This window comes from Heteronotia binoei, chromosome 21, assembly GCF_032191835.1.
Source record: "Heteronotia binoei isolate CCM8104 ecotype False Entrance Well chromosome 21, APGP_CSIRO_Hbin_v1, whole genome shotgun sequence".
Taxonomy (NCBI): domain Eukaryota; kingdom Metazoa; phylum Chordata; class Lepidosauria; order Squamata; family Gekkonidae; genus Heteronotia; species Heteronotia binoei.
Window position 1 is genome coordinate 130,889,123 of NC_083243.1, and position 10,636 is coordinate 130,899,758.

The 10,636-nt window shown below is 45.9% G+C and overlaps 1 non-coding gene across 1 annotated transcript; it reads left to right on the forward strand.

Moving 5' to 3' along the window:
• The first annotated feature begins 218 nt into the window (after positions 1-218).
• On the forward strand, positions 219-285 carry TRNAS-GGA (transfer RNA serine (anticodon GGA)). Its single transcript has one exon. It is a non-coding gene; the product is annotated as a tRNA-Ser (tRNA).
• Positions 286-10,636: the final 10,351 nt, after the last annotated feature.

Below are 10,636 nucleotides of genomic sequence, written 5' to 3' on the forward strand. Positions count from 1 at the left end.
TGCTTTATGCTAAGGGGAGGGGGACCTCCTAAAGCCCTTTCCTGCCCATACAGAAATCTGGCACCTTCAGGTGAGTCTTGGTCATGTGTGCTGGTACAGTATAGGTTTAACAGTGGAGGTACTAAGGCATTCTAAAGGTTTGCTCAAAGGGCTGCTTGGGCTCCATTTACTTCTACTCTGTCCACAGAGTTACTTGCAAAGTGCAATTGGGGAGGGACGGTGGCTCAGTGGTAGAGCATCTGCTTGGAAAGCAGAAGGTCCCAGGTTCAATCCCTGGCATCTCCAAAAAAGGGTCCAGGCAAATAGGTGTGAAAAACCTCAGCTTGAGACCCTGGAGAGCCGCTGCCAGTCTGAGAAGACAATACTGAATTTGATGGACCAAATGTCTCATTCAGTATAAGGCAGCTTCATATGTTCAATGTGTTGTAGCTTTAGGGATGGTGTTCTATGCTGCTGGTGCTTATAGGCTAATTGACCCTTGTGTGTACATCACACGACACTCATGGCTTGGTTCATCACTGTTTGCTAACCAAGAGCTGAAAGTGTGAAGCCTTTCTGTTGAAAATACGTATTTGAACATTCTACCTATTGCATTCATAAGTGCAAGGTAACACCTAATGTTGCCATGATAAGCATGTATGTGTGAACCAATCTTTTGGTGCAAGACCTCAGGGAGTATCATAGTGCCAAGCAGTCCAATGGATTTGAGCCAGTGCATCAGAGCTTATGTCCTAGATGGTATTTATTTTCCATTTGCACTCTGCCCTGTGCAATTGCTGAGCAAATTATCATCAAGTTTTTGTATAAAAACAGAAGCAAGTCTTGCTGAAATATAAAATGTACTTAGCTAAAACTCCTTATCCAATGCTGGTTGGAAGACCTTGCACATTTCCAAATAGTTGCACATGCCAAATAGTTCTCCCATTAGGTTTGGATCTTATTTAACCATTCATAATGATCACTGATGGCTTATTAAGCTGGCCATCTGCTGTTCAAGGTATCTGGAATACAACTCATACCTACTCGACAGGATCAGGTCAAAGGTAAGTCTTCTACTGAGACACACAGACAAAGAGAAAGCACACTGGCAGAACTAAAAGAACAAATTTGAATTTTTTTCAGAGAGAGAAACAAAATTGCATTTAGGTAGTTCTTAGTGCATCTGACGGGAGAGAATCAGACTTGGGATTCAGAAACACGGTTGTTTCTTTGTTATGATGCTGTCTTAGGGCTTCATATATTTAGTCTTCTGAAATCTATCAGTTCAGTTTATAGATCTGAATGCATCCGTTAATTCAAATATAGACTCTGAATGTATGTCGTGCCTTCCTATGGAAGTGCATCTCCTCATCATAGTTAATGTGTGGCATAAGTAGGTGATGACCTTATCAGGTGCAATGGGATGCAAAAGGACACTGTGGCCATTTTCCCACTGACTTTGATATAACCAATTTCAAAGGACTTTCATCAGTTCCTTCTCTCTCTCTCTCCACACACACACAGGTTGTTTTCCCACTGACCTTACCCCGGAGCGACGTCCCTCTTCACCGTGCAGCGTCTGCGCGGATTTCCCACCAATTGCTGCGCATAACCAGGAAGAGCCGCGGTTCATCTGCAACGCAAAAGCCGCGGCACTTCCTGGTTCTGCGCAGCAGTTGGTGGGAAATCCGCGCAGACGCTGCACGGTGAAGAGGGACGTCGCTCCGGGGTAAGGTCAGTGGGAAAACAGCCTGTGTGTGTGTGGAGAGAGAGAGAGAAGGAACTGATGAAAGTCCTTTGAAATTGGTTATATCAGACTTTGGATGCAGGTCAAATGATTCTTGAAACTAAACAACTGAAATTCCTAGGGTATTCCCATCTTGCTTCTGGGTCTAAGGGAGCAGCCCATCAGTACGACCTATCAGTATCTTTACCTAGGATGACTAAGTCCAGTGGCACAATTAAGACCAAAGAAGTTTTATTTCAAGGTATAAGCTTTCAGGTGCAAGCACACTTCTTCAGAAAAAAAATAAGAGTGACTTGCTTTCATCTCTCCAATTATAGCTTAATTACAGGGATGTTGTGAATTTCATGGCAAACAATCAAACATACCTTTCGTGCTGTGATGATCAGTCATGAGCTGATCAATGGGTCTGTTTGGTTCGGTATAAGTTTGCATCAGATTTTCATACACTGCACCTGAACAAAAATGCTGCTGATTCAATAGCCATTAAAGACAAGAACTACTTAGACAAACAAAGGATTTTTTAAATGCCGTTTTTAACGGCTGATTTTTATGATATCACTGTCTGTTTGAACAATTGCCTGCCAAACAGAATGATAAACAGCAGGGACGGGGAAAATTAGAACTCCATTAAGCTGTGTGAGAATGTGATGTGCAAAAAACCAATTGTACTGTACTTGTACTAGTAGAAACAACTACATTGAAGTGACCTACGAACCGATCAACTAACTGCTAATAGTTCATTGAAAAATCGATTGCCTGATCTCAACCGTTGAACAAGGGATGAGCTGAACCAGTGAGTGTCAACCCATAATCAGTGTGTTGCATATAATGCAGCAATACAGCAGAGCCATGACAATTTTTTTTTTATAAAGGTAAAGGTAGTCTCCTGTACAAGCATTGAGTCATTACCAACCCGTGATGTGACATCACATCATGACATTTTCTTGGCAGACTTTTTAAGGGGTGGTTTACCATTATCTTCCCCAGTCATCCACCCTTTACCCCCAGCAAGCTGTGTACTCATTTTACCAACCTTGGAAGGATGGAAGGCTGAGTCAACCTTGAGCCGACTACCTGAACCCAGCTCTTGCCGGGATCAAACTCAGGTCGTAAGCAGGGCTTGGACTGCAAGACTGCAGCTTACCACTCTGTGCCACAGGGCTCTAATTTCTTTGATACTTGACTGTATTTTCAGTGCTATTTCTGTCAGCAGAATGAGTTGGATAAAGCAAACCAATAGATCTGCTAAAAGTCAAAGAAATAACAATACCACTTACATTAGTGTTGTCATGAGGATTGTGCACTTGGATCTGCCAGAGCTAGAAATATACCCCCAAATACCTTTTTGGTATTTTGAGGTGTATTTCACATCCCAAAGGTATATTTGAGAATAACTGGGAAGATCAGCAAAGCAGCAAAAAACAACAGAGTACTCTGCTATTTTTTGGGCTTTCTTCTGCAGTCCCTTTAAATGGGGTGCATTTAAAAGGGCTGCGGAAGAAAGTCCAAAAAACCAGCTGAGCCGACAGGAATCAGTCTCCCCACTGGCTCAGCTGTTTTGGACTTTCTTCTGCAGTCCAGTTAAACAGGGTGTGTTTAAAGGGACTGCAGAAGACAGCCTAAAAAACAGTTGAGCTGGTGACGTGTCTGCTCCTGCTATTCAGCTGTTTTCTTCAGCCCCTTTAAAGAAGAAAGCCCAAAAAACAGCTGAGAGGTGGGAGCAGTCTTTTTTTTTTTTACAGCTCTGCCAATGCTCTGTGGTTTTTTTGGCTTGTTTTTTTCCCCTTGGGTCTGTTAGACCCTCCCCCCCCCCAAAAAAAAATTGGGATTTCTGAAAATTTTTGGATCCAAATACTTTACTGGTATTGGGATCTGGGATTTTTCAGGAATTCTGAATTTTTGGGGGATCCAATAGATGTGAACTGAAAATTATTGTAGATTGGGGAATTGCACAACCCTAGTTGTCAAATATTCTGAATGCAGTTGTAAAGCTGTAAACAACTGGTAAAGAGCCCTTAATGGTTTCCATAATAGCATTGACATGCAATAAGGATAGAGACAAAATAAATAAGTTACTGAGTCATTCATTATCTGAACTTCCCAGCATCTTTTAAAGTATAATTGCAGCTGCACAGGAACCTTATTCTGATTGCAGCCCCACAGTATTTTTAAAATGAAAAACTAGGTACCAATGCTATTATAGCCTACATGTCTAACTCAGTAAGGGGCAATTCCATGCAACTATGGAAAGAGTAGAAAAAGAGTGAGCAAGAAGGGGGTTAAGGAGGACAAAACCAAGAAGGAACGTAAGAACATAAACCCTGCTAAATCACACCAACAGCCCATCTAGTCCAGCATCCTGTCTCACACAGTGGCCAACCAGCTCCTCTGGATGGCTAACAACAGGGCATAGAGGCCAAGGCCTTCCCCTGAAGTTGCCTCTTGGCGCTGGGATTCAGATGATTAGTGCCTCTGAATTTGCAAGATCCCCTCAGTCGCCCTGGCAAGCAGCCATTGATAGACATTCACCATTGAATCTATCTAATCTCTTTTAAATCTGTTTATTCCTGTGGCCATCACTACATTCTCCGGCAGTGAATGGCATGTTTTAATTACTTTCTGTGTAAAGTAGAATTTCTTTTTGTCCATCCTGAACCTAGTGCCTATCAACTTCATTGGATGCCCATGACTTCTAGTATTTTGGGAGAGGAAGAAAAATATATCTTTGTCAACTCTCTCCACCCCGTGCATAATTTTATAAGCCTCTATCATGTCTCCCCTTAGTCATATCTTTTCTAAACTGAAAAGTCCCAGACTCTTCAGTCTTTTCACATAGGGAGGAGCTCCAGCCCCTAATCATCTTGGTTGCCCTCCTCTATACTTTTTCCAGCTCTGCTATGTCCTTTTGGAGATATAGTGACCAGAACTGTACACAGTATTCCAAATGAGGCTGCACCATTGATCTAGATAGGGGCATTGCAATACTGGCTATTATTGTCAGTTCCTTTCTTAATAATCCTCAATACATAGTTTGCCTTTGCAGCTCCAGCACCAGAGGGAGGGCCAGAGGTGGGCACCCTGAACCAAGTCCTCTATGACTACATATTCTAGCTTAATATATACAACTGAGTTGAAATAACACACAAAACACAGCATTTTCAGAAAAGTGGAATAAAATTGGCCACAACTTTTATTTGTTACAGCTGTAAGAAACCTTGGCACAGCATGGGGTAAGGATCCTGTCCATTGACTGCACTTCCTGCCAGTCGATGATCAGATGGTAGACTTGGGGTGGCAGGTTTTGGATCCCACTAGGGCGGAAGCCCAGAGGTGGTCTCCCCTGCCACCTGAGCATGAGGGTGATCCCCAAACATGCCCCCAGGCTGGGCACCTCAGCTGCCCCTCACACTAAGATCCCTTACTGGGATCCCCACTCTCAGGAAATGAGCACACAGGCTGCTTTTTCTGAGAATGGATCCAGCCCCATGCTGATTCCAGCCCAAGAGCCAGGTCCAATAATACCTGGCTCCCGCCAAAGCTCTATAGCTGTAGCTAGTTGTCTAGGGGGTGTATCTGACACTAGGTAGCCAGATATCCATACCCCATTCTGATAATTAAACCCCATCAGGACAATACAGGGCCTCCAAGTGTGTTGAAATATCAGCATGTTGTATCCAGTGACCCTCCATAGTCTCCATGATCCTCCCCAGCCGCTTGGTTCCCTTCCGCCTTGCCACTTCCACCTTGTCCACAGAATGTGCCCCATGCCAGATTCGATGCTGCAGCCAGTCCGACCAGAAAAATGTTGCAGCTGGCAGAACCTTCTTCAATGTGTGCAAATCCCCCATGGCCCTGTGCACCAATTCCAAGCCAGCAAGAGCCCCCAAGTCATTCTCTCCAAGGTGTATCACCAGAGCATCAGGGGGGCCTCAGTTGATCAGATGAGACTGTACTATGTGAAGGAATTCATTCCACTTCATCCCTTGCTTACACAACCAAGTTATTCTGATCTTATCCTGCAGGCCAAGGTTCCTTCCCCAACCGGATGTGGTTGCATACACAAATCCAGACCAACCGGTGCCTTCCCCCTGAAAGTGAAGAAGTCAGTGGCAAACAAGTCAATGGCAGATGTAACATTACACGGTTGGCACCAGATGTGGCCTGATGTAAGTTCTGCAGGCTTCAGAACACCACCTGCCAACTGCCTGGATAGCCTTGGGTCCCATACCTAAACTAAAAGCAGTTGTTGCCGCCCTAATCCAAAATGAGTGAGGGCCAAAGTCACCCGGGGGGAGGTCTAAAGAGACCATGGTGGCATGCAGAATCACTGCAAATTGGTACTGTGTGAGGAAGGAACCATCTCTATGGATGAATAATGGGCCTGGTTTATGTGGGCAGATGGCTAAAAAAGCCTGGGCAGCCCGCACTGGGCATGGGCCACCTCCTGGAAGCTTGGCCAATGTGAGGTGCGCCCCCCAACCCCATTGATCAGTCTTAGACCTCCTAATGGACAGTGTGATGCTCAACTTCCTAACAGAGAGATCACCAGTCCCCAAAGGGGCATTGCTGATGTCTGTCCTGGAGCCTGCCACAAGTTCGCCCACCCGCAGGGCTCCAAAAAATGCCAATGTGAAGGCAGCTTCAAACAAGACTGTCTCATAAGGTGACTGGCAAATGGATGTTAATTTTGTAATAATTTTTGACAAGACCTCAAATGTCAGAGGCCTGTGGGGATCTGGTGCCCTTAGGCAGAGCCTCTGCCATCCTTTGACTGCCCTGCGGGCCTGGAACGTATTGCATGGGTCGAAGAACCCCATAGCTTTACTGAAGAATGAAATGACTGCCATGTGTACTTTGATAGTTTTTGCAGCAAAGCTTTGCCCATGCAGGTGAGCAAGGTAACACAGCACCAAATCTGATGATACAGGCCAGATATAAGGAGCCCCGGTATCCCTGGAGAAGGCCAGGAAGGCTGAAGCAGCTGCTGCATAGGATGAGAAAGTTGAAGGAGCTAGGGAATGTAATACCCCATGCATTATTGACTGTTTCCAAGTTCCCAGAGCTCCTCTGGGAATGGGTCCGGGTGGTGATTGGCCTCTGGAGCTAGGCTGCGGAACCTCTCCTGGTGGCAAGACAAGACATCTGCGATCAACACCTGCAACATGGTGGGCTGAAAATGATATGTTGGCTGTTAAGCAAACCAAGACCAGGTGACGAACGAGGCACATCACTCGTTCAGAGTATGATGTTTGCTTATTAACCACCCTCACCTTTGCCTGATTGTAACACCAAAATGTCACCCTTCTGTTCCGAAACTCATCACCCCATATTACTGCTGCCACTAAAATAGGAAACGGTTCCAAAAAGGTAAGATTCCGCTCAATGTCTGACCCTGCCTAGTGAGGTAGCCACTGGCTGTGGCCAGAGCCAGGCGTGCACAAAAGGCCCTTCCTGGTGTGACTACTCGGCAAGCAAAATTCAAGTGACCTACCAGGGACTTAAGCTCCTGCAATGTGCACTTGGCGCGGGACAAAACCAGGGTGATCAATGCTTGCAGCACTAGCAGCTTGTCCTCTGGCAGACATGATGTCCCTTTAACAGAATCTAGTTGTATGCCTAGATAAGTCAAGCACAATGTGGGACCCTCGGTCTTGTCCTGTGCCAATGGCACACCAAGCTCCCAAGCCAAAGCTTGGGAGGTGGCAAGGTGCTCACCACAAGCTGGTCTGCCTGCAGAGCCCATGACCAAGAAATCATCAAAATAATGAGTTATGTGCACAGTTGAAGCCCTGCTCTTAGCTGCCCATTCAAGGAAGGTGCTGAAAGTTTCAAGGGCTGCCCAGGCTACTGAGCACCCCATTGGCATGGCCTTATCCACATGCCATCACCCTTGGAATTTAAAGCCAAGCAGACAAAAGTTTTTAGGGTGAACTGGAAGGAGGCAGAAGGCTGATTGAATATCACACTTTGTCATGAGTGCTCCAGCCCTGCAAGACCACACCAACCCCACTGCATGGTCAAATGATGCATATTTAATGGAAGGAATAGCATAATTTACAGATGATCCCTTTGGGTAGGAGAGGTGGTGGATGAGTCTGAACTCCCCAGGGCTTTTCTTTGGGACCACCCCCAATGGGGAAACCCTAAGGTTAGACAGAGGAGTTTCCCTGAAGGGTCCTGCAACCCGGCCAACAGAGCACTCCTTCCTAATCTTATCTGCTACTATTGTTGGATTTCCCCTTGCAGACTTTAGATTACCAGCATCAGTTGCAATTCTCTGACCCGTAAATGGGAATGGAAAACCATATGTGAACCCATCCGATAGGTAAGCCACTTCCTGCCTCTGAGGGTAATTTTCCAAGAGTGACAGGAGGGCAGGCAGCTTGACTGGTGTAAAAGCAAGACCCCAGTCAAACCTGGATAGCTTATTTGTGATTGGTGCCCCCTAAAGAGGCTGCACTTGACAATCCCCTCCAGTTTTGCCCCTCGTGCCAGTGGAGGAAGGCTGCCCCCCCCCCCACAAAAGGGCTGCTGACCATCAGGAGAGCGGTGACAAGCGACTTCTGGGTGGTAGCCCAAGCACAGTTCACAAATATGATCAAACTTAACAGCGGGCTCTCCAGCAGTGACCTTGATTGAACTCCCAGCAATGCCTGTGGGATGATTCTCTCCTGGACTGCCATTTTCCCATTCTGGTTGAATCTGGCTTCCCACTACCATCAACCATGTCTTGTCATATAGCAAATCCCACCTTGTATTTCATTGTGTGATGCTCTTTTCCTAAAGGTCTCATTGTAATCTATTGCAGCACTGTCCCCTGCCAAAACTTTGGCCTGAAGAACATTGCCAAGATGGTTGTTCAGGTGCCAGGCCCAGTCTGGATATGCAGCAGCCACTACCCCTGTGTAAACTTGATACCCTATCAACCAGTTAGTTAATGTCCACTCAGCTGACTCCAGTTTTGTACCCTTCTTGTCCCTTTTCTTTGACTTGCCAGTGCACCCCTCTTCCCCTTCTGGCTTAAGCAGTGTAAAGAAGTCCACATAAAACCCCTTCAGGATCTTGTCCCTAACCCTCTCTGGAAAGTGAACACCAGAGGTTCCTCTGTGGATTCACTGTTGGAGGGGTTGGCACCTTCATGGCTGCACCAAACTTCCCCAGGATATGCCTTCGAGAGCACTGGCAATCCCATCAGTTGCTGGCACCTGTACTTTAGAGATGGAGGCAGCAACTCCTTGTGCCTTGTCTGGTGCAGGTGTTGCATTTGTGCCTGCTAGAGTAGGAGCCTTCTTCTTTGGAGCAGGTAGTGAACCTGATCCTGGAGTAGGAGCCTTCTTCCCCAAAACAGGTGCTCCAATCCCTGGAGTAGGAGCCTTCTTCCTCGGAGCAGATGCAGATCCAGCTCCTGGAATAGGAGCCTTTTTCCTTGAGGGCCAAGCAGATATAGGCACAGTGGGTCCATCAGTCTCAGCTGCAGTTGGAGTTTTCTTCCCTGCAGCCTGAGTAGGAGTGGAGTTTTTGGCTGCCACCCTTGTTTGGCATGTAGGCTTTTCTCCTGACCTGATGCCCTGAACTCAAGAGAAGGAACAGCAGTTGAGAGCAGTCCCCCCCCCGATTCTGGGCTTGGTGATAGTCCCGATTCTGGGCTTGGTGAAAGTTTTATAGATATACTTACTTGAACAAATGCCTTATTATTATTATTATTATTATTATTATTATTATTATTATTATTATTATTATTATTATTATTATTATTATTATTCCTGTGACTTAATAGCACTAGCCCATGGAACCCCCATGGAGAGCAAGGCAATTAGGGTTTTCCAAGCCACTGGTTGCCTCCTCATCTAGATGAAGCTGCTTTGCCAGAATCAGATCCCTGACCCATCCAATGCTCCCATGTTAGCAGAAGTTATACTTTGTGAGCTACTGGCATTAGAGTTCTGAGCTACTGCATAATTAGTTTTAATCAAGCACCCTTTTCCTGTGCTAAAACAAAATGTAAGAGCCAAAATTCTACTGTATAAATTAGTTTGCTCAGGGGCCACTCTTCTGAGCCAAAACAAAACTATGTGCACCAGAAGCCAAAAACCGTGAGCTAGCCCAAGTAACTCTGCTTAGATGAAACAGCAGTCTACACCACTCAGAATACCAATGGCTTTCAGAGTCACACACAGAGGTATTTTGCATCATGTACCCCATGATCAATCCTACTGGATATGCTGGAAATTAAAACTGAGACCCTGAGCATCCCCCAGCAACAGCTATATATCGCTGCCCTGAGCTGCTTTTAACCATGAGATCTGGTAAATTCTCCCTAGCATCTAACCCATTATACTACCTTCACTATCTGTCCCCCCACAACAGCCCATTAAACCCTATACACTAACTACCTAACCTATAAACCCTACTCCCTCTGATCCCAACCACACTGAAACACTCAGCATGGATTCAAAAGACCCTTCAAGCCCAGTATTTCCACCCATATTGCTTCTGTTGGAGAGTTAATTCTCCTGATGTTTTCTAACTTATTGGATTCTATGCCCTCTTTGATGTACAACACAAGACCAAAAAAACACCTGTCCCTCCTTGTCCTGCCTATAGAGCTTATACCCAGGGATGACTGTGTTCCATAGATTTCCCCCCATTCTGCCATGTTTCTGAGATACCTACTATAACTAAATTTCCATTGAACACCAAGCTCTCCAGCTCTCCTATCTTGGCTTGGAGACTTCTAGCACAGGCATGTTGACACCTATAAAGTGTTTCCCTCTCAAGTAACCCTCACTGCCCTTGGCCTTCGGTCACTACACATGGCCAGAGCCGGCTCCCCCACTAGGCAGTTGCCTAGAGTGCTGGCAGGGTGGGGGCAACAAATTCAGCCTTTTCCCCCTCTCCCCTAGGCAAATG